This window comes from Onthophagus taurus, chromosome 7 (genome assembly GCF_036711975.1).
Source record: "Onthophagus taurus isolate NC chromosome 7, IU_Otau_3.0, whole genome shotgun sequence".
Lineage (NCBI taxonomy): Eukaryota > Metazoa > Arthropoda > Insecta > Coleoptera > Scarabaeidae > Onthophagus > Onthophagus taurus.
This window is the reverse complement of record NC_091972.1, coordinates 36,164,769-36,189,758: the sequence shown is the minus strand read 5'-3', so window position 1 is coordinate 36,189,758 and position 24,990 is coordinate 36,164,769. Positions and strand designations below refer to the sequence as shown.

The 24,990-nt window shown below is 33.7% G+C and overlaps 1 protein-coding gene across 1 annotated transcript in view; it reads right to left on the bottom strand.

Annotated features, from left to right (window-relative positions):
- The window catches only part of LOC111428558 (defective proboscis extension response 13), a 262,116-nt gene extending 237,449 nt beyond the window's left edge, over positions 1-24,667 (bottom strand). The window contains exon 1 of the mRNA XM_023064252.2: positions 24,269-24,667. The gene's annotated coding sequence lies outside the window, so the exon portion shown is untranslated. The remainder of the gene's footprint in view (positions 1-24,268) is intronic.
- Between the last annotated feature and the right edge of the window lie 323 nt (positions 24,668-24,990).

The window sequence follows — 24,990 nt, the reverse complement described above, 5'->3', positions numbered from 1 at the left end:
CCACTTTAATCTGTTCATTTAGTGTTTGTATGTTTGGTGCCCTTTAGTACGTATACAGGTTGTACACAAAGTTTTTGTGTTCCAAGTTTGCCGTCTGTTAAAATTGTAAAAGTTTACACTTTTTCCACTATTCTTTTAATGCTTTTGTACTGTAAAACATTATAACTGTAACGAAGTTACATTTTTTTTTTCCGAAAAATTTATAACATCCGAATATACTTCCCACATTACCCCGACCTCCTACAGTTTCCGCCCGATTTAGAAAAATCCAAAAATTGATACCCTATCACCACCCACTTATGCAACTTTATTCGCATTTTCCTTAATTCCTTAATTTCCTTAATTAAACTTCAAATTTTCATGTTAATTCATTTAAAACCGTTAAACCTTTTTCCAAAAACGTTTCCTGACCGAGTTTCAAATAAACAAAAGCAATTAGTGGAAATCGACGAACGACGTAATTACCGAAAGCACATGGTTTCTGAAAATTATTATTTAACACCACAACAAAGTAAAATACGAAGAAGTATCAGTAATCAGTGTGTTACTGTGAACAAGGCCGACCGTCCCGAGTGAGTTTCAGCAGCCAGCGAGCTACCGTTCAGCTACCGCACAGCGACTATTTTTTATGATGCGGAATTAGAAATCGTAGAACAATCAAACCGATTTCAAACAGTTACTAGTATCATGAAATAACCGTTGAATGATTCTAAAGACGATCCGATTATGATTAACATGATTATTAACCAAAATCATCCCGCATCTTAATTAATTAATTTACTTCATTCCTGATGGTCATCCATGGAAAATACTACCCGTATAGGATTGCCCCGGACACCGCCCGACTGCTGAAGCTACTTTGTGTTGAAGTGCGCGTTAATTAATACTGATTAATCGAAGTTAACGTGAAACACGCGGTCGGGAAAATGTTTTTGTATGTAAGTGCCGTAAACGCTAACCGATTTTGTAAATTATATTTTTGTAATTTTCCACATAAATAAGGGTATCTTTTGAATTATGTTATAAATTTTTCCGATAATTATTTTTAATTAATTGTTAATTACTCCGCTATTCCTTAATCAATTTAATCCGCTCAAAAAAGGGATTTAGTTAATTTTTGTACCCCGCATCCGATAGCGCCGTTAAAATTTTGCTATTGTCATTAATTAGCCCCCCACATTATAATTTAGTTTTGATAACTTATTTTAATACGATCCCCCACTCGGAAAAATCCAGTTTTCACCCCAAACAAGTATAAATAGCCGGTCAAAATTTCATTTTAAATCAGTCTTCAACTGTCTCAGTGAGTCTTCAACTGTCTTGATCAGTCTTCGACCGTTCTGGATTAGTCTTCGACATTCTTCAAGAGTCTTCAGCCGTCATCAACCGTCATCAACCGTCTTCAAGAAGTTCGCCAGACTTCACCGAAAAATCTCCGAGTTCTGGAAATAACCGAGTTTCATCGTAAGTTTGTTTTTGGTGGTGCAATTGTGGGACTTTGATTTTATTTTGCGAAATAAATTTTTATCCAATCTCCCGACCGGGTGTTGCTGCGAGTTTTCCGCAACACTCTCCCGACCTGGTATTGCTGCGAGTTTTCCGCAATACTTTCCCCGACCTGGTGTTGCTGCGAGTTTTCCGCAACACTCTCCCGACCTGGTATTGCTGCGAGTTTTCCGCAATACTTTCCCCGACCTGGTGTTGCTGCGAGTTTTCCGCAACACTCTCCCGACCTGGTATTGCTGCGAGTTTTCCGCAATACTTTCCCCGACCTGGTGTTGCTGCGAGTTTTCCGCAACACTCTCCCGACCTAGTATTGCTGCGAGTTTTCCGCAATACTTTCCCCGACCTGGTGTTGCTGCGAGTTTTCCGCAACACTCTCCCGACCTGGTATTGCTGCGAGTTTTCCGCAATACTTTCCCCGACCTGGTGTTGCTGCGAGTTTTCCGCAACACTCTCCCGACCTAGTATTGCTGTGAGTTTTCCGCAATACTTTCCCCGACCTGGTGTTGCTGCGAGTTTTCCGCAACATCTTCCCGACCTGGTGCTATCGCGAGTTTTCCGTAGCACTTCATCCAGACCAATTATTCCCTTATGAATAATCATATCAATTACATCCGAAGTACGAGTCCCACAAGATTGCACTAGGCCAGACACTTACCAATTATATATTTAAATAACGATTTTTTTCTTCCTCCTTAAACACCTATGTTGATTTTTTTTTTTAATAAACTTTGATTTTATTTCTTAAATTTACGAACCGCATGTTTTTATTTTTTTTACCCTCTCTCAAACACCCTGAATCTCCGACTGTAACCCCCAAAAGCTACTTGGAGGCGAAAGAGTTCCTTAACTCTCTAAACATAAGGTGGCGCCCGAGACCGATAACATCCCGAACATAAAAAAAGAGGCACCAAGACCCCTTTCCTAGGACCGAACCAGGAAAGGACGTCGCATAACAATGGTGGAAAAACTATTGTCTTTCATAATTTGGACATAAAACGAATTCGGATATGTAGAACTTCCATAATGACATTCATATTTTTACATTTATTTAAGCTTAAAATTATGTAAATGTACAGGGCTAATAATGAATTATTAGATTATTACATAGCAGACGAACTACAATATTCATAGCACAAGTAATTTTACATATAAATATAGTCATTTTTACGTGTTAATACGTGTACATTACCTGGGTTAAGAAACGTACAAAAAAAAGTACAAACATAGAAATGGAAAATGCGCTTGTTTAGATATGTATTTATTTTGCTATTACATACGTGTAACTTTTTACGTGAATATCCATGGCAATAAATTACCAGTACTGGACCATGTAATTATTTTTTACTGTGTAGAGACCACCGTTAGTCCAAGTCAAATTCGGATGCAAAATCTCAAGAAACAACACTAAGAATCAAAAACTGTATCATACAAAAGAGGAAATGTGGGAAAGCAAGAAATAGTACAGAAACTGATGACTCAAGAACAAGTGAGAAACAGTAGAATAATATTAGAAGAACAATAACAGAGCTCTACAATAACAAAATTTTCTTTTGTTGCCCTGGATATCTTTGGAAATTTTTATGTTTTCAAGAATATATTCATGAAAGTACTGAATGTTGCTAATCAATTCCACAAACTTCCAAATTTGCACAAACTTTCAGGCTCTAGGAGCAAATATGAGTATCAAGTTACACTATCTCCGCAATCATCTGGATAATTTGCCGGATAATTTAGGAAATTGTAGTGAGGAACAGGGAGAGCGGTGCCACCAGAATCTAAAAGTGATGGAGAAAAGGTATCAGGATCGATGGGATTCTCACATAATGGCAGATTACTGCTGGTCTTTAAAAAGAGATTGTCCCCTGAAAAATTATAAACGAAAAGCTCATAAAAGGTGTTTTATGGAAATATAACATGTTTTCGACATTTTCCTCTCTATTCACTTCGATGTATCCTAATTTTTCAAAACACAACTAACATTATAAATATATCTGCTATTTTGTTTCTTGTTTTCCGACTTTTGTAACGTAAAATGAAAACAAAGATTTAAAAAAAACGAAAGCAAAGCTTACCTAATCATTGATAGTTTCATGAATTGTGAGCATAAATATATCCAAAATCAATCTTATATCTATTGCAACAAAACCACTGTAGACCAGTGTAATGGAAGCAGCTGCTGCAAATTTAGGAAATATAACTACGAAAAGAAAAACAACTAACTGATTTGACGATTCTTGTAAACAGGTATAGAATACAGGAACAAAGTGCATAGAATTACATGGCAAGAAGTATCAAGGAGAGAAGAATAGAATTTATGGTTGCACAAAAAGAGCGAATAAGACATGTAGGAAAAAAAAGAGAGAATATGAACATAAAGTAATACAAGTAATAGGGGATTTCAAGAAAAACGATATAAGAGGAGCATACAACTATCTGAAAATACAAAGGAAAGCAAATCCTCGAGCAAATCTATCTCAAAGAGTACCAAATAGAGAACAATATGCAAAGCATAAAGGAATAGTAAGTAAGTAGAAAAACAGAAGAGATAGATCACGATGAAGTAGAAATTCAAATTTCACTGAAAACCAACAAAGCTCCAGGAATACACGAAATACCATCAGAAGTATACAACAGATATGCTGAACAAGTGCTGAATTGCATCCACACATTAGCACTAAATAGAGCATACGGGAATTGACCTTCTTTGCACAGAATACAATATTTACACCTGTTTCATCAACTAACCTATTATATTACCGACAAGATTATCGGTGAATATTAAGCAATCTTCAGACGTGAGCGATCAATTGTTCACTATTAAACTAATGTTAAGGAAGGCATGGGAACATAATGTAGATGCATAACATATTCGCAGATTTCATGCTATTAATAAGGAGAGACAATATATAAACTGGTACTAACACTAGCACTATCACTAGAACTAACACTAACTCTTTGCGTTAGAGAGGATATGTGATAAAGAGAACCTGAGAAAAGAAGAAAGATTTCTAGATGATGTGCTGCGGAAGAACGGCTATACGAAGAGGGATATCGGACGAGCCACCAAACCACGCAAACAGAAGGAGTCATCACTCGGTGTGTACGTCACCAGCCGGTTTTATCTGCGTTCGTAATGTTTCAGGTATGACGGAGAAAATTGCGAGGTGTCTGAAGAAGAATGATATCGTGGTACGATACGGTACTGTTAGCAAAATACAAAACGCTCTTTCGATAGCCAAAGATAAACTAACTCCATTAAAGGGAGCGGGAGTCTATCGTGCAGTTGTGGGAAATATTACGTTGGCTAAACTGGGCGTAACATCGAATGCCGTATCAGGAAACACGAGAGGAATGTCCAACTGAGAAAAATTTAACAATCTGCAGTCGCAGAATATTGCCACAAAGGAGGACACAGCATAGAGTTTGACAAATCAAAAGAGCTAGCATGAAACGGACATTACTTCTAAAGATTGACGGGAGGGGCGATAGAGATTCATCGAAATGGGAACAACATGAATAGAGAAGACGGTTGGAACTCAGTCGCACATAGAAAATGCTAGTGAACTCAACGAAACCTTCTCCACCCGGATTTGACAAAAACAACTTTGTTGACAATTAGACACTAATTAGTTATTAATCATTTGCAATTTAAGACGCACGGCTTAACCCGAAAGTTTCTAGGTCTAGTGATGGTTCTAGTTTTAGTTTAACTAAACTAATAAAATTTACTTTGTAAGATACGAAAGCGACCATAACGGTACAAAACAGTCTTACTGAGAAATTTGAAATTAGGCGTAGATTGAAACGAAGAGATGGGTTTTGGTTGGTTGGCTCCAACACTCTTCAATTTTGGACTGGAATATGTTATAAGAAAGATCACACATTGTTGTTTTCTGATCAAGTAGGTACAAATTGTTCTTTTGGCAGATTCCTTCAATAAAAGGTCAAAAGACTGTGCACTTAATTTCTCTTGTCGATGTTAAAGTTATCCTAAGTAAGAATTATGACTGTCCAAATTAATAGCTAACGGTAACATACCGAAAGAACTGAGATGAGGTGATAGAGTTTCAAAGAATCTGTTAACAAGTAAAGATGAAGCTCGAGTTTTTTTAGGAAAATTGGATTGTGGTGTTGGACATTTAGTGTAGTAAGTTTGGATTCAAGAAATCCAATTTTTTTATTTTTGGATAGAAAATCAAGTTGAAAGCAATATTGAGATAGTTTCTGCACTTTTAAATTTTTTACAAACTCTTGATATACCAACAAATATTAGAACCATTCAGTTGTTTTGAATCAAAATAAAAACTCACATCCTATTCGTATGCTGACTTACTGGTTGGCTAGCACTGCCATATCTGTCAGGTCCATGGCTGTGTTAAAGCTTACGTTCTCTGTTAAAGGACAAAGCTTTCTAACGAAGCATAGAACTTTTGTTAGGGTAGAAAAGCTGCTAAGACGAGAGTCAATCAAAGAGAATAAAGAAAAATATCACAAAATATACAGGGAAGTTGAATGTGTTTTGGGAGAGGATTGGAAATTATGGGATATTCGCTTGTTAAAAAACTTGTGGAAATTAGTGAAATGCTACGGGTTATAATAACTGGATACTAAACAACAAAACAAAATGGAATTCTAAGAAAAGTCTCCATCGGGACAAAGGAGCATGGAAAGACGTAGAAAAAGATGGAGCAACAATCTCCATCTTTAACCCCACTAATTTGGGGGTAAAGATGTGAAGAACAACAAACTATTATGCCTAGTAAGCAATATAAAGAAGACAGAAAGTTAGTAAGTGATCAAACTAAAATTTGTTGACACTCAATGTGTATCTTATTTAAGTAGACATTGCTATTTGTATCGTTCATGCCAAATATTTATTTAAAGTGATCAAATTGGTTTGTGTTCAATATTTCCGTATACAAATAATACGAGGTTTGACCTACAAATTTATCCATTTACATTTACAAATAGAAAATCGATTCGCATAAATGCCCAAATATAGCAATTTAGAAACACACAGAGTACCAGTGGTATGACGTTCAGTTTGAATGGAAAACTGCCCTATTAACCAGGCAGTAAATTGCAAATCGGTAATATCACCGGCTTTGCAATTGGAGAACACGGCGGCCAGCGCGGTGGCGGTAAATTGTGTAAATGCCGTTTTAGGGCGTATTGGATGCGCATGTGGTCAGCCGGATGCAAGGTGGTCGGCGGCTCTTCACGCCAACGAGACCACTTACGAGGCTCAGATGTGGCTCGCACTAAGTGGTGTATTTAAATTCAGCAACTGCCTTCCGGTCAATGCCGAGGAAGACGCCCGTGAATTTGTGTGCGGCGTCGTTACGTGTGCTGAATCCGGAACCGGGTATAATCGGGCCTAAGTACACAGATGAGATGGCCTAGCCGTAATGGAAAACTCGAGAATGGAAATTCGAGCGAAAGTATTCGGCGAGAATGGGGCTTCTCTCATATGATGGAATTGAATTATTTACGTCGTTGACCGACTTTTTTGTGTTGATGTATAACCTGCATTTACATACAAAAGAATTCGTATACGTATATTTTAACTTCAATTTTCTTCCATTTCTTATTACAATTTTTTATTCTATTTGAAAGAAAACATAACATAAAAAGAATGATATTGTCGAGGGGAACGACTTTATCTTCAGCAGCTCCTAATCGTAGCCATTAAGAAAGACATTAACTCTGCGGTTTTGAGGCTAGTTTATCGCCAGCTACATAACCTCTTCCTTCATTCACTTAACTCCAAAGGATCTAGGTGATTCACTGAGTATTTAGGACCTTGCTAGGATTAACCCATTATTGAGAGATAACGTAAGCGTTTGAGGAAAGTAGAGCGTTAACTGCGGAAACTAATTATTACATTATCTTTGGATTTATACACGCGAAACGCCAAATGCGGCAAAAATTTATTTTGTTTATTTATTTTTTAATTATAAATTGATTGATTTTGAGTTTTCCGATAGAGGTAAAATCAAATTCTAATCTGATAGACAGAATAAATTTTACGTTAAAACGCAAAATCATTTATACATATTGAGTTGTTTTGGTTTGTTTTACAAAACGGTGTGCTCGATTTTTATTTAAAAATGTATTTACTTTTAATTTGTGTAAAATAAATTTGGCTTGACACTCTATTTTTTTTAAATCATAAAAAGTTAACAATTTTGAAACAAATCACTACATAAAATCTAGAATATTCGAAATTAATTTTCATAGAACCATAAAAGAAGATGCTATGTTTCCTAAAATAGCTATTACAAGAAAATATTGTCACATTTATATATCTTCATCGTCAAAACGATCATATCTCGATATATATCTCGGAGGCCAGAAACAGATTCTTAGATTTATTGAGGCGATCCGGAGGCCTACTTTTTGTGGGATCCATTCTCGACGTGCGTAATAAAAACCAAGAAAGAAAAGAGAATTGTGCGAGAAAAATCGTCCAATTTCGCCGGAGAGCTTTAATACAGTTGCTAGCGGAGCTTTCGAACAGCAGCGCTTTAAAACAGATGTCCCCACCGAGTGGTTACCGCTAACAAATCGCTAAGTTCACTTTAATTTGTTTAGAAAATATGTGTCGAACTTCGAAGTTTCCGTGTAAGCTGCCATTTTTCAAGAATAAAGTTAAACGAGAATGCCTTAACGATTATTTTATTGAATCGCAAATAAAGAGTTATTTTAGAAAATAAAAGACTTTAACTTTATCATTTTATGAATATTATTAATTTGAATATTATTATATTGCGTGTTGTCACAATATTAAGGGTTGATATTATTTTCACACGAAAAGGGTGGATTATGGTACATAAAAGCGGTTGTAAAAGAAACTTGTCGTTTATAACAAGTGTTAAAGTAGTTTATCGTAAAAATGCTTATGTATCACGACAGGAAACTATTGAATAATAAAAATTTCTTATATCCCTCCAAAAATCTTTGCTTTAATTACTAATTAATTTGTGAGTAGCTCTAATTAACTAAATCGGAAGTTTATCCGAGATTTATCTCATAAAATAGCCCATTAGGCACGTTTACGATCACGTTAAGGAAGCCATCAAATTGGAAAGGGGAAGAAACCGATTTCTAACTTCATTTTCTTAGTTTTATTATCATAAATAATTTATTAAACGAGCCGAGAAATTCAGAAACTTAACTTCAAAACGTACTAAGTTTTTTTAAATAAACTTTGATATGGGAGGAGACTGGTGTTAATATTTAATCAACTTCCTCAACTTTAATTATACGTCACAGAAAACTTGTGAAATTCGCGGGATGTACTTAGAACTAATTACATACATAATTAAATTAGTAACACGTCAAATTAATTTAAAATTATGACGAAGCAGCGAATATGTGGCGTCGAGTGACTTTGAATATAATCTATTGAGAAGAAAAAGGAGGAAAGTTTTGAAATCCCTTTTTATTAAATTCCGCGTTTATCCTTTTATAATCCGTCATTATGAATTTGTAACACAGTCAGCTTAACATTGTTTAATATTAATGTGATTTTGTTAATATAAACTTTTGTTGAAATAAATTAAAATGCCGAAGGGTAATAAATTAATGGTAACAATATTGAAATGTGCATATTTGGACGGAGGTGGTTTTGCAAAATATGAGTATATTTGTATGATCAACGAAAATAAAATATATTGATGAAAAGAAAATATTAAAATTTCAAATAAACATTGGTTATGAACTTAATTTGAAAGTGAAATGGAAGTAGAGGTACTACCAGTTTTATGCAACATTTTTGAATCCGGTGTTGATGTTGCAATTATTAGAAGTAGATTTTTAACTTTTACATTCGAACTTTATTCACACAGCGCATCACCTCTCTTCACCTTATCCGTCATATACGTGAAATATACCAGGAAGGTAGCCTTCCCATACAAGATCTACTTCTAAATAGCTTACAGTGTCTTCAGTATGTTTACAACAGCAACCATTAATTCCGAAACGACTCACACTTGAAGGAAAACGTTCGAATCATCCGTTCAAGTCACATGTCATTCTTATGTTAAACTCAACCACCAGTTTTGAATCTTTGAAATGACAATATATAAGCTGCTCTAGGTTGGAAGTTGGATCGTCGGCTAACTCCTCGATACTCGGAAGAAAACTGAAAACTGGAAAAGGATCCGAAAACTGGGATCCAAAAGAATCTCACTCAAGGACCATAAAACATGGACACCGATAAATAAAAGAACATAAGGGGGTGCCTCATGTGGCACCGACCACCGTCTAATTAAAGCATATGTAATACTCCCTATAATAACAAAATACCAACAGATAAAAAAATAAGAAAATATCAAAGAGAAATTGTGACAAAAGCAAGATACAACTTGAGAACATGAGAGCTCAAAATAAGTATATGTAACCAGACTAAATACGAAACTGCAAAGATCATCGTTCGATAGCAAAAAGGAAGAGTATAAATACATAAAATCATGACGAGAAGAAGCACCGATTGAGACAGTAGGTAACCAGGAAAAAGATGAAACGCTCATGGGATAACGATATCGAATCAGAAATAGAAAAAAGGAATGAAAATTATGCAACACTGTGTGAAGCTTCAAAAAGTGAAACGATAAATTTGCATATAAGCAAGTACTAGCACGTAGGCAAAAATTATTACTATAAAAAAGAATGAAAAATGAGAGAGAACCCGCCTAGACTCAATATACCTAGGAAGAAGGAAAAGCTCTAAATATTGGAGATTACTCAAGCACATGAAATGGGAACGAATAAAAAGTATAATTTCACCAATTACAGGAAAAATATGGAAACAATGTTTTGAAAAACTCCATCATATTAACATAAATCCTGAAATAGTAAAAGCAATAAAATCCTTATACAGGGTGTCACAGAAAAAACGCCCCAAGCTGTAACTCTGTCATTAACATTCCTATTTTCATGAGCAAGTTATTAAATGAACTGGTTTGATGAATACTATGATTCATGCTACAAATAAATTTGAATGTGACAATCCTTACATAACAATACATGATCAGAAATAAAACTAGGAAATACCTTAATAGCTGGGTTTACAGTAACGAAATGTCTAAAAGAAGGTAGTTGTTTAGTGTCAACGTTGTCAAAAATTTATTTAGAAAGTATATTAGTAAGATCAAAAAGAAAATGATAAATAATGGGCACAGGATAGTGATGATGCTGAATAGGGTAACTTGCAAAAAACTAAATATATGTGTATTGGAGAAGAACAAGATCTGCCTATCTCAGGCAAACAAAACAGCAAATATTGCAACCTATACAAATACCTAGGCGTAAAAATATCGAAGGTGGAAACTTGACGAGGCGTTAGTCGAAAGAAATCTCCGTGGTGGAACCATCTTCGATGTATTAAGATGCGAATTTTACACTGAAATGAGAAATAATTTCAGTCATTTAATAAACAGGATGGAAAAACCAAAAAAACATTTGGTTCCACATTTCGCTTGAAGAAATCAAACATCAGCGCTTGTTTCAGAGACGCACTTTTCCAATCTACTGGTGTCTACTCGACTACTCAATCGAGTGGACCTGCTGAAGAAGATACAGCCGTAATTATAAAACATAACACACACAGAGGACATCAGAAAGCAAGTAAATCACCATAGGTATCGTCAAGAGCAATAGCATTGTACCCATTACGACTTTTTTGACAAGTTTGTGAAAAGATGCTGTAGAATTTCTTATGGTTATCGTGAATTTATTGTCATTTAGGAAGTTTTCGGCCTTATTTATATAGCCTGCGTTTTTATCAGCTTATTGAGTTTCATTAAATTCTACAGGATGGAAAAAGTCAACGATGTTAATAAAATATAAAGAATTGTTTGCAAAATTAGGCATACGGAAACTTCAATGTTAAACACACAGCGTGGAGATCGCGATTAATAATGCCTGGTAAAGGCATTGAATTGTTGAGTCCTATTAATATCGCAAACAATAATTATCACTCAGGTATTGATCCCACTTAATAGCTCAACAATAGCATTTGTGCTATTGTTGTGCCAAATCAACACTGAAACGCTATCTGATTTAACACCTAACCATATCTTAGTTTTATTAACCCTAAGTGCATTAGCCATCAAAAAAGCAATGAAAGAAAACATTACAAACTAATATACTAATTGGGATAAGTTCACAGAAATGCTAGGAAACTTAATTCGTCTAAAGGCAAAACTAAAAATTAAAGATGATTTTCAGGCTCAAACTCAAAATCTTATAGAACAAATACGAGTAGCGGTTAATTGCCTCCTTCAAATTAGGGATATGATGAAAAAAAGATTAGTGCTAGATGAATAAGGCAAAGATTCGGATCTTTGTAACAAACCAAAAAATTTAAGAATGTAATCACAGATGCAAATAGATGTAGATTAAAATATCTAAGTCTTTAAAAAATATCAATGCTAAAAACTTCCTGGAGTTGATGAAATTTCACCTGGCTCATTAACAGAACTGCCAAGAAAAAGGAAGCCATTATATTTTAGTATTTTGTTAATCTCTGTTTGAGACTGAATATTGTTTTAAGACACATAATTATGCTCAAAAAACCTAAGAAAATGGCTGACAAAGTTACTCAAAATTGTCCAAATTGTTTAAAACATTACCGTTAAAAAAATTTAAACCACCCATCAACATACTCGATTTCCAGTTTGGATTTCGCAATCGTCATCCTACAATATATCAAGTACATAGAGTGACATCCGTTATTGAGAATGCATTTTAACAGCAAAATGCTGTTGTGTAATATTCGTAGACGTTTCACATGCGTTATCATATTTTTCTGAAAGATATCTTGGCTTTAATTTCACAGGGGTGTCTTAGGATCACTCCTTTATCTATTGTATATCGCAGATATTCCAATTTCAAAAGGTACCTGTTAGGAAACAGAATATACAACTCAATAATTAGAAGTGCAATAACTTATAGCTATGAAGTATATTACAGAAATGAATTATTGGGGAAGTCTTGCTGGAAAATATAGACTGGAAATTATTAGAAACGAAGACAAAAGAGTAAAACATGACATTGTTGATGACATAAGAAGTGCCCAACTTAAATGGTACGAACATAAATGGATCAAGATCATCTACCAAATAAAGTACTGCAGTACACGAAAAAAGAAGGAAAGGAGGACCACGGAGAAGCTGGAAAGAAGGTATTGATAGAGAGATGCGCTTTTATTAAATGTAATTGTTTTCTGATATTCATTAAGCTAACACGAGGGGGCACATTTTTTCGAAAGTCTTCCATGTATTTCCACATTGCATATTTTGTCTTAAAAACATATACATATTTATGATTAATTTAATGTGTCACATCCCGTATAAATCTGTTATATGAACAAACAAGTTATTTACATAAAATATAATCTCTAAATTCGCACAACCATTTAGCACTTTAACAAGGAAAATATTGTGATTTATGTTGGTGTTATACAAAACACTAAACACAATTAAAGCTCCATAAACAAGTTATTATAGGCTTGAAGCAATAAAGATTGTTGTCGACGTTACTCATTTTAATAGCTTCGTAATGGTCCGGACTTTATCGTTGGGAACTTTAGGGGTACGATTCCCTACCGGTACTGCTTGAATTTTCTTTCCATTGGAAATTTGGAATCAAAATTATTTATAAGCTATTAAAAAAAATTAAACTTTTTAGTATAATCGGTTTATGTAGAGCTTACATTGTTGAATAATGCTATAATGTATACGTTAGTATATTTAATATATTCAAAAACGAAATAGTTCTGCATTTATAAAATACACGAATGGTATTCAAAGTGTCGGTGTTGAGTAGGTTTTCATTCGGTGTGTTGGAGAAATCGAGGTTTTAAATTTGTTTCACCAAGCGCATTTAAATTGCAGCATGAATTTTGCTCTTCAAACACAAAGGGAAATAAATGAATAAAAATACTCAAGCGGTATTGCCACCTTGTTTATAAGGACGTTATTAAATTTTATACTTGAGTGGCCTTTTTCGTTAGTATCTTTAAGAACGAAAACCGCCTTTTAGTAAACGGTTCTGTACAAAAAGGAGAAAAAATAATTTTAGAAAAATATTTAATTTGTTTTTAGTTTTTACATTTGCCTTGTCGGTGTCATTTAGTGTCACTTCAATAAATCATTTTCATTAATTTTTGAATATAAGATAATTAAAATTAAGGAAAGTATATATTTACACTAACATATCACAATTACATTAATGAAGTACAAAAAAAAATCGTAAATAGTCGTTCTAGCACGTACAAATAATAAATCCGCTTACAAACTACACAGGTAAACAATGGGAAAACGTGTATTTTGTGCAAATCATGACCTGTTTGCTAACAGGACGTTTGCCTATTTACATAGTCCGGTTCTGCCGATATTTGACTGCGATGTTTGCTCGCGGATATTGTTCACCCCTCGTACTCACCATATTAAAATCGAAAAGTATAGAAAACAAAATAAAATCAAATGAAAAAAAATTGTATTATTTATTCAATTTACTTATTAACGCCATGATTTATTATTCGAATGAATGAATTAACAAAAACTTTAAAATAGTTTCCTAATTTGTTAAAATCATAGAATTCAATTAATGGTTTGTAATGATGACCATAAAAGCTGAGCTTAACTAGTTAGTGAAGTGTCAAATGGTTTAACCGAATCACGTGCTGTTTCCCATTCCTAACTAGATTGGAATAGTTTAACTCCGACGTCAAACCATCGACGGACGTCGAGTTACTTTATACCAAAGAGAGATTTTCGAAATAACTTCAATTACGCTGTCCTTGTTATAACAAACTATTTCAATAATAAATTACTAAATCAATGATATATTTTTATAAATCATTTTGACGGATATTTATAAATGTTAATAAAAGGTCAACTTAATGGTTAATAAAAATAAGCATTAACGACTACGTGATACACAATGGAAGAAGTTTACCTTGAGTTTCATTTTAAATCTTAGTTGCACATCCAACTCTTTTCTAGCCATTGTTGCACATCTAACAATTCCGAGACTCACAATATTGTCCTAGGCTTTCTAATGGTTGAAATCCTAAAAATTCTTTGATTGTATAGTTTCCGATAATCGATGGACAACTACTGTTTTCTTGATATATTAGACGTTTCGTCAACCAAAATAGAAAAACCGTGACATTACTTTACAAGAACGCAGATATTAATTATTCCATTTTGTACATGACCCGAAGTATACTCTACATTACCAGGACTTTCAATATAACAAAGACCTGCATTTAATGTTCATCAACTTTAGACAAACCTTCGATAACGTAAACCGAGGCAAATTACAATCAATACTGATAAAGCAAGGTATTCCAAAGAAACTCGTCAGCGTGGCAATGATGACAATGTAAGAATCTACGGTGTTAGACAACACGATGCGCTATCAACGTTACCGTTTAATCTAGCCCTGCAACATGCAATTGGTGACCAAGAAAACAGAGGAAGCATATTCGTCTGTGTAGAGGACATAGTAATAATGGCCTACTCTCTGCACATTATGGTATAAGCATTCGTATAGCACGAACTCAAAAGGGAAATAATTGGCCTAAAAATCAATGATAAAAAAAGCAAATACACGAGAATGACCAAAGATGAAAATAGAAGAAATCTGCACAATTTAATAGTTACTGACAATGAGTACAACTTTGAAGGTATGGAAAGCATTAAATATCTGGGCATTTAACTCAGAAATAAATATGAGCTGGATTTGCATGTTACTTCGCTCACAAAAAGTTATTCCAATCAACACTGCTGCTTAGAAAATTAGAACTATCGCTGTATAAAATGAAAATAAGACCGGTTGTCACATATGGAAGCGACGTCTGGTCATTTACAACAAAAAAATGAAGATTTTCGGCGCAAAATATGTGAACGGAACGGACTAAAGTCGTACTAATAAAGAATTAAACAAATTTGTTAGGTTTGCCAAAGAATAAGACGAATGGAACACATCTTAAGAATGAGTGCAACCAGGAAAGCAAAGAAGGTATTTGTGAGCTAACCAGATATACCAAGTAGTAGGTGAAAACCTAGAATGAGATGGATAGACAGCGTGACTAACGACATAAAGAAGCTGAGCGTTCAAAATTGGAAAGTGACAGCAAAAATAAAATGTGAGCAGATTGTTTAGAAGGCCAAATCTCACCAAGGGATGTAGCGCCACAGGATGATTATGAGGACTAGTACTTTTAATATTTTAAAGATGATATTTTTTTATAGATGAAGCAACGAAAGCGCCCATTATTCCCTATTAATGAATTCTTAGAAAATACAAAAATTTTGTACAACCTATCCAGGAGTTTTATCTAACTAAACTATAATTTCTGTTTAGTACGTAACAATAAGGCAACAACGTGCGATTGTTTCTCCCAAAAATCTAATACGGATGATGGCACATAATAGTTGCAAATACTTGTTATTTTATAACTCAGAAACGTCATAAATTCCTTTCCAATCCCGCTCGACTAAAGAGTTGTAAGTCATATTACCGTATTCCAAACGGTTGAAGTTCCATATTCTACCTTATCTCTTACAAGGTTCTTGTTAAAATGTACTTTAAAAATGGTCAGATACTGGACTTCAAGGCGATTTCTTTCATATAACCCTAAGAGTCTATATTCGTATGTTACAAATCTATTAAAATGGAAAAACATATTAATAATACTACTTTTTTTATATATTATTTAATGTGCGCATTAATAATACTATATATATAATTGTCTTGTTCATTTCAAACTCATTTCATTTACAACTATTGATTTGTTCTTTATAGGAGATACTAAAAAACATTACAGAGCATTTTGAAGTATTAAAATAAGCTTGGATTAATGCATAATCGTTTTAGTTTTTTTATCAAACGCCATTTTTTAAAATCATCGGCATGTACAGCACATTTTGCAACAAAACTAGCAGTAGTGATTATCCTTGACGATATTTAACATTTGTATATATTAAGTGCTACTATTTAAAAAAAAATATTAAAGATGGATAAAATATTGATTATGATTATCGAGACTTCTAACGGCTAGGTACTATATCATGTGACGAACTTCTAAAGATGATTACACCTCATATCATTACAAAGTTAGATCAGATATTGATGAGATATGCAATCAACAATGGTCTCAAACATGGAGATGTATTATCCCCACTCCCCATTAACATTGTATTGGAAAGTGTCGTGTGGAAGCAAACACAGAAACGCTCCTCTTTAAAAACCAAGGTCCTCGGATCATTCTGACTTTGGCTGATGACATAGATATAGTGGAAAAACAACTATCTTTGTCAAGGAAGGGTTCATTAAACTGGAAGTTGCTGTAAAGGAAGTTGGGTTAAGAATCAATACCAATAAAACAAGGTATATGATTGCAACAAGAACACAACGACGAAACAGAATAGAACAGAACATGACAATCGACTATTATAATCTTGAAAAGATTCTTCAGTTTAAATATTTTGAAGCTACAATCACAGAATACAGGAAGGAAATCGTTGCTGGTTTGCGCTACAAAAGGTAGTGAAATCGAAAAATGTATCTCGCAAGACGAAGATAAGGATATATCATTCAGTTATAAGACTTATAATGACGTTTTATACAGTGCTGAAGCACTGTGTAAAGTAACAGTCAAAGATTGGACAAAATGTATTGCTCACTCGAAGAAGAAGATTAAGAAATGAAGGAAGCTTAAACTCGAAAGCGAACGTGTACAGGAACCTGCAAGAATAAGATTAAAATGGACAGCAGTGATGAAGACGATGACATTGAGGAAATAAATAAATTATGTTTGATGTACAATTAAAGTATAATCCCTTTCTTATAATTAATATTTTAATTAACTTTCCTTTCAAAAATGCTTTAATCTAAGCCATACGTCCAAATCTTATTTCATACGGTTTTAAGCGATGAGCTATACGCGTTAGGGTGCATTTACGTTGGAGCTGCGATAAACGATACCAGCAAAACAACGACATTGTTGTCATAGTTTTATATGCAGGTGTTTATATTGGAGCGACGCGTTGTTACACACTTGACAGCCGACTAACGATAAGAGCGAGGCTAATTGTATTCCCTGTTTTCTTTGCTATTATCAGGTGTGGTCGGCATGGATATCGACTGTTTAATGAGTGAAATTTTTATTAGATCTCCCTTGCGGGACCAAAAAGATAAAAATCAGCACAACAGTTTTTTTCTGACAAATCATTTTCAATTCATTTTGCGCAGCTCTCATTGCAGCTCTTATCGTTTATCGCAGCTCTCGTTCCAATATAAACACCTGCATATAAAACTATGACAACAATTTCGTTGTTTTGCTATATCGTTTATCGCGGCTTCAACGTAAACGCACCCTTACTCGTGCTATAAACTATAGCTCTTTTACACGAAATGCTTCCAGCGAATATCACGGGGTTAACTTCGCTACCAGATCACATTTTTTTGCTCTGTCCGTTTCATTCTCTTTCGATATATAGCGATAAATGAATGTGAAACCATAAATGTGCTTCATCCAATTCGGTTTCAAATAACATTTCCATTATTCTGTCAATGTTCTATGTTCAAACAGGAATAATTATCGAACAACGTATTGTTAATTATACCCTTAGTCCTATTGTAATAAATGCATTTGGAGTTATAGCTCACAGATTTGGTGAATTACATTATATCCAGAGAGAGCGCAAATAACTGTCTTAACATGTTTTTATTTGTATAATTATTTAGAAAGAATTCATAAACATGGGCATACTCCAAAGGGCTCCTTTGACAGTGAAGACTTGAACGTTGGCAATATTGTTAATGGAACTTGGAGAACAAGTGTGTAGAGAACGTCGTTGTAATAAAATCGACGAGATGATTACTGCAATTACATTAATGTAGAGAGTGAAGTTGCATGCAAAATAAATTCATACCATTATAATAAAACAAAAATTTGTGGCAAATATAAACCGATAAATATATATTTACCTTGACGAATTATTAATTCTTGAGCAATAACTATTTTACTTCGTAATGTAGGCGGTTCTTACTGTCCTATGAGAAACTTAATTTCTTTAAAGTACGATAATGCAGGTTCAGCGATGTCGTCTACTCCAGCACCACTTCTTTCCCAATTATTAATCCGTTTCAAATCCTTTCTAAAGTTAGTACGATAAGAATTAAACTTTTTCCGGGTTTTACCCGGTTACTTTTCCATATTTCAAAAGAAGCTGCTTATCGTGTTCATTTTTTTAAATTCTGTTGCGCTAATCATTACTCTAGACACAAAGCTGGTAATACGTTGATACGCTCTAAAATAAATTTTCTTTCATCTCTCTTTGGTTTGTAGAAATGTTTTCACTTCTCTGTCTTAACATATTCGCTCCCAGTCTGAGATAGAACTGAGCAAATAATTCACAAAAAATCGTGTAATTTACCCTTTATTGCATTATAAAAATCACGACTATTTTGTTTTACTCAATATATTTTTATTGTTTATGGTCAGTGTGAATGAATTATGTCTACTTAAAAAAGGTCATTTTTGCATTATTTTTGTATACCTTCACATTTCGAACCGGCCATTTCCACTGTTGTATTGGCTAAGAATTAAGATTTTGAATAAGGTATTATTCATCGAATTCGCCTAATAGGTTCTTTTGTTATGATTATGATCAAAACACTGTATATGTCAAAACCCTATATAATTGGGGATTGGAAAACATTGGTGATTAACTTCACATACATAGGTGAAAATTAAATTTATTTATTAAATTTGAAATGATGTATAAATTTTTAATGCAGTTCAATTAAATATAATGTAGTAATTTAAACAACCAAATTGCTAAAATACATAATGCGTACTTAATTAAGCGATGAAAATGAGCACCGTTGTTAATTAGACGGTACACTAATCGATGGCTAATGCAACCATTACATTCCTCCATGATTCTCCGGAAATTAATCGTGAATCATTGATAATTCGTTGCATTACTACATCTATTTTTAGTTTTATACTCGACTTTTCAAGTATCCCGATAAAAATACTCATTAGGTTTGAATTCCGTGAAACGAAAAGCTCATTCAATGCGACGTCGTCTACTAATCCACTGTCAAGGAATATCTCATCTAGATAACACCAAAAACTTAAACCAAATTTACGCAAAAACTCTGTTTTCTTGAAACCATATCTGATTTAAAATGGCTTTCAATAAGTTTCTCAGTATAGGTACAATTTTCATTTTTTACCACGGGTCTTCATCTACGATTAAAGTTATCTTCAGTTAACTTGCATTATCTGAATTCTGTACGGTTTAAATGTATTGATATATAATACACGTAAGATTGAAGACTTGTCTACATCATGAACTTGTGCATATCTGCGTGAGCATAGATGTGTATCTTTAATAATGCTATGTTAGTTATTAGGTCGACCTGTTTGATATTCATATTTTACGCTTCCAATTTCCTCAAAACGCCTTATAGTTTTTGAGAGTTGCCTTACGTATAGGAAAACGATTTAGGAATATTTTTTTTAACAGGTGTACAATAATAAGATCTTGTTCTATCACCGTACCCTATTTTCAATACATCTTAATTCGCAAAACTCTTCAAAACACGACTAACTATTGACAGTTTTAGTTAATACTGTGTTTAATGTACAATTAACTACTTCATATCTTACACTACATAACAATACCAATATTCAGGCAGGAGTGCAAAAAAGATTCTGAGAATTATAGTGGATTAAGAGAATACAACATAAAATAGTGTACATGTGTTTCGTTAATGTTACAAAAGCATTTGTTAAAGTGAGGTTCCTCGATGTTGCTATACTCCTGAAATATAAAAAAGAGCAGCGCGATATAATAAATGTTGCCGAGGAGTGGAACACCAATTACTGGATAAGATAAGAACATAAAAGTTGATACAAAACAGGGAAACAATCTAAGATCCGCAGTCTTCAATTTGATCATGGACGAAATAATAATTGACGTGAAAAGAGTTAGAAAGGATAATCAGATCAGGAACGATGAACTGAAAATAAGTTACTATGCAGAACTATTGTCGGCAGTTGAAGATAATATCTTAATATATAATATATCTCAGCGTCAAAACCAAAATTTCTAACAATAGTAAGGGAGCCACGCCGTTGCAAATTGGCAGTATACAAAAGCCTATAAAGCAGATGATGAGTTTTAAATATTTTGCCGCAGTATTATGAGAAGTAGGAACCTCCAAGAAGAAGTTATTGTTCAAACAACGAACGTAGCTTTGATATCAGGTGACCTGAAACCATGGTGTGTGACCTATGTAAGACCTGTTATGGCATGCAGCAGAAAATGCTGCCACAAAGAGAATTCTAAGAACAGCGGAGATGAAGGCCATTAGATTATTAACAAGATACATATTGCAGGACTATAAAACAAGTGAAAATATTAGAGAGATATTCAATATTCCTGATTTTGTTAAAGATTCTTTTCTCGTTATCTTTTCTTTAATATTTGTTATCAAGGTACGAATTTTTAAAATGTTTACTTAGTCGGTATCATCTTGCTGTTTCATAAAACTTAAATGAATTTCAGTACTTGCGAACTCGTTCAGGCATTTCTTTGGTTACACTATCGACTTCTAATCCACTTATTCACAACCCTGAATTTTTCAACTGCTGGAACGCATTCAAAGGTCATCACTATCAGTTTCATGGTCTTCCTGCAATTTTTCAATAATTTTTTAATTGTGGTAACTTCCACATTTTTTTTGACAACGATTATTTTTTATACCACATGACAAAGCATATTTGACTTCCAAAATTGTTGAAGTTGCTATCTTCCGAGAGATGCATCATTATATGTGTGATCCATGTATTATATGTATATGTGATCCAGTGACGTTCCAGTCTATAGTTGACAACGATTCACTATCAGGAAGCAATACTTCTTTTTGAGGGAGACCTTTGCCGTCTTTATATTTTTTATACATGTGAATAATTTTATTTTTAAGCCACTTTTTAAAAATATTCAAACTAACTATTGAAATTTTAATTAAAATACAATTATTTTCTTTATCTCTAATTATAATTATCTTAAAATTAATCACTTTATCATTTTACTTTTAAAATTAATAATTATTAATAATTGTTATAAATCTCCGTATTTGATACCAATAAAATAAAAATGAGGCAAATCTTTTGTACACACGACTTCAACAACTATTTAAAAATCAAAATGCTAAGATGCTATATTTTCTCTGTGGTCCATATCAACAGAGTAACAGCGCACGATCCGTTGTTGAACGATTATGTGAACCAATACGTGATTCAAACACAAATGTCACAATGGACAGATGGTCTACAAGTATGTATAGAATTAGCTGACAAACAGCTCAATACTGGACGACAATAGGAACAATACGAGCTAATAAAAGAGAGCTTCCAACGGAATTTGTACAGAAAAATAGTAGACCTATTGGGAGCAGTAACTTTTGGCTTCCGGCCAAATTGCGTAGGTATACTCCAAATAAAATAAAAACGTTCTTGTAATTTCAACCAGAAATCGAACCAGAAACTGACAAGGCAGAAATAATTATTGATTACAATAGAACAAAACATTAAGTGGATGTTGTGAACTAACTTTCTTCTAACTATAATTGTGCAAGAGCCACCGGAAGGTGGTAAATGATATTCGGCACCAATACAAATAAAAAGGTGCTAAGGCTCATTTCCTTGAAAATTTAGCATTGAGCTTGATGGATTCTCAACTGAGAGTACGTGCTAACTGAATGTACTTATGGAAATCTTTGCGTCTAAGAATTTGTGAGATATGTGGTATAGAATCACTAGAAGAACAACTTGAGGAGCGTAGAAGTGTCGGTCGAGTGGGTGAGCATTGCGATTCATAGCAAAATGGAAAAACTAAATACTGTTGTATAACATTGCATGTTATACAATTTTTCAAATATGCCAGAATCATGAGGTCAAATTATTAGGATGTACTTAGATTTAGGAATAAGAATTTTATTCTATGTTACAAGAGAACTTTTCTTTATTATAGAACAATATTAGTAATATTATTGTTTCTAAGCACCAAACCATAAGAATAGAAGATTACGTTAGATTCAACAATTTATATTTGTGTTACTTCTGATTGTTTGAGCTATACATTTTTTATTATAGTATAATCTTCCTGTATTAAGTATAATTACTTTTATATACCAAATCGTTGATCCGTTATTACTCCATATTATATTAAAAGTAATATTCTCATAATAAGAACCAATTAAATGTATTAAGAAATTGTTCGGTCTACAAGACCGTCGTCACAACTGAATGGATAATACTGGGAAAAATAATGGGGAGAATAATAGGGTATTTTTGCAAGTCGCTAGCACAACTGTTTCGCGCTAGCGTGAACAAAATAATGAACTTGCCAACATCACAGTCAACCACCGAAGCGGTCATGACACTTTAAGAAGAAGAACTTCGGAATCATTTAGTATAGTTCTACGAACTGCTAAATTAACTCTTTTCGCTCTCCTCATCTTCAACCAAGTCAGTATGAAGTAATTTTCTAGCATTATCAATTCGTCGGTCCCGGCACCAGTCGAACATCTCTGGTATCGTTATGGAAGAAAAACTTGAACTAAACAGGTAAGGTCAGCCATCTTACTTGGCTTTCGGGTTAAAAGGCTCACAGAAACCACCACTACGGTAGTTAAATTGAACCCTAGTTAAATCGTCTAAATTACAGTTGTATGAATTCGTTTTAAAAGGTAGATTTCAATAATGAAATAATATATAGGGGGTTGTATTTATAAATCCAAAGTAACTGATATCTGTTTAACTGAAACTAGTTAGACCATAGAATTTAAATAATAAAATCACTATATTCGCTATTTGCGAAAGTTAGTGCATTTCAGTTAGTGCTGTATTCAAGTGGGTCACTCTGCTCATTCAAGTCGAATATTTGTAATTTAGAGTAGTTGCGGCAGAGCATAGTCAAGCTTACATTCATTAAATTTTAGTAATCATTGAGTATAAAGTACTAACATTTCTGTCTATATACACCCCACTCCCTTGTTAAGATCAAATAGAACCTCTGCAAATTAACACTTAATTATTCAAAGTTGTACAACGTTTCAAGTGATAATTACAAACGTTTGACATTACACTAATTCAGAATCAAAATGAAAAAGTGTTAATGAAGTCTTTCTATACATTTTATGAGTTTTTGATCAACATCTGTTTAAACGGTGGGTTTCCACTTAATGCTTCATATGTCAACAAATTTAGCAAGTACAGTAGTAATATATTGATTTGTATTCAAACAACAAACTAAATCAATAGATCAAGGCAAATGCATTTAGTGTATAGTGTTCCAATCAATCCTGTCTATAGGTATATAGCAATAGTCAATTAATTGAATCGCTCTTGATCTACGTGTTTACAATTGAATAGCTTGTTCACATTTGGTATTCACATGCTAACGATTAAGTTTACTAGTGCAATAAAATAATCGATTAATCATTAATACTTAGAGATTAATCTAATAATAAAGGTTACGTAATAGTTGATTTTGGCTAATTATAATAAAGTTGTCTTGAATTAACTCAAAACAATAATATTTTATTTATCAAAGAAGTGCTATTTAGTTTGGAAGAATAACCACCTTATCAGTAAAATTACATTTTAAGAGCACTTTACACTCATGAAATTATGGAAAGTTAAAAAAGTTAATAATTTACTTACATTTATCATCAATATCTTACAATTTCTTGACGTAAAAAATCCTCAATCACAATTATTTAAACAATTACTTTTAAAAAAAATTTCTTAATCACCTTAAATATCAAAATAACTCAAGAACCGAATCACGATCACAAGTCAGTTTTTAGAAAATCCATCCACATCGTCACCGTAACATTAAACATCACTCTTTCTAAAGTTTCAAACAGAAAAAAAGACGAACAAAAAAGGAGAAACTTTTGATCGGTCAACTTTGAACGCGACGCGGGCAACCGGACGAAGATAAAACTGGGAAAAAAAATTCGGATGCGGTTTTGGGGTTGGTCCCGATGTCGATTATCGTCAGGAAAACCGTTACTGATGCTGAAGCTGAAAACCCACCACGATACGGTACGACAGTTCGCGAGATACTGGCGGGGCCCGCTGAACACATCTCCAGCGCCACCACGACGACGAACGGCGATGCCGAGAAGTTCGTCCCGCGAAAAGTTCGACGTCGCGATGCTCGAATCGGAGACCAACCCATTATAGAAAAAAAAGCAAGGTGTTTTGCTTTTGCGATTTTTTGGTTGTTGTTTTTGCGTTTCTTTACCGTGTTTTCTAATGTTTTATTTCTTGGTGAGCATTTTAAGTCTTCGCAGTAGTAGTTTAAATTACACCCTTACACTCTGAAAGTTCTTAAAAAGGAACGAACGAGGATTGAATTAATTTGTTTCATTTATTTA